Raw genomic sequence first — 1,283 nt, forward strand, 5'->3', positions numbered from 1 at the left:
ATTGTTACTATTATGTTTTTAAAACTTTGATTTTGTTTTTTTATCAAGCAATTACAATCAGATCAAACAAAACTAATCTAAAATACAATGTAGTAATTCAAGTCAACATAACATTTTCATTGATTAAAAAGTACTCTTGATTAAACTAAAAAAACAACAACCTAAACCGTTATTACATAGCTGATCACAACCAACACAAATACCACAACATATTTCATCCGAATCTTGTTCTCTGTCCTAAACCTAGCATTTTTTAATTCTTCCATATGAAACAATCGAAGCTCCTGCATCTCCTCTTCATTAGCCTTTATGCGACTTAGCAAACCATTGATCACAACTCGTGCTCTAGTGGACATGGGAGGAACAACCCATCTAAAATAGTTACATCCTCGAACCCCATTTATGCAGCTCATGAATCTTCTTTCAGCGTTGTTTTCAGTCCATGCTGCTCTTGAAATCGCCATAAACCCACAGTAGCAATTTTCCCCCATTTCACCACCAAAATGTGCTTGATTTTGATTTTGGAATTGTACAAATGGTGTGTGACTTACAAACACAGCTCTTAAACTTGATTGCAAGCCTTATACCGGACTCATAGTCGTTGGTTTTATGAATTTACATAATTTCCCTTGACGGTGTTAGTGTAGAGTTAACGGCAAGTACACACTTTGCAGAGTTTTTTAAACATTAGGTACACACAGTGCATTCTTGAAACGTTAGGTACACAATGTGCAGTAAAGCCAAATTTGGGTACACACTATACATTTTACTCTATTTTAATACTATTCAAACACCAAAATATGATACAATAATACAATAATAGATAAATATGATTAAATATCGTACTATATATAGCTATAAATATGTAACACCCCCAGATCCGGGGTCGGGGATCCGGGTTGTCACGGTCTTTCTTTCCACAATATCACTTCACTTAATTAATAATAAATAACCTTATGCTGTGACCCCACACTAACACACACCACAACCCGTTATAGTCTCAGAGATGAAATTGAAATAAGTACAAGTCTTTGAATCCACAATTTAAAAGTTATTACAACCCAAAATGATTACTTGATAAATTTACAGTTAATTGCCATTATCTGCCACAAGTTATAATTATACATAATTGATTCTCAAAAGTAGATGGTCGGATCTACAATAGATCTACCTCTGCAGCTATAGCAGCTACAACATCAACAGGAAGACGCGGGACGCTTCCCACGCGCTTGCGCTGGGTCTGCTGGAGTCTGGCCATCTTTCCTAACTGTTGTTGTGTGATG

Source organism: Apium graveolens, chromosome 3, assembly GCF_009905375.1.
Source record: "Apium graveolens cultivar Ventura chromosome 3, ASM990537v1, whole genome shotgun sequence".
Lineage (NCBI taxonomy): Eukaryota > Viridiplantae > Streptophyta > Magnoliopsida > Apiales > Apiaceae > Apium > Apium graveolens.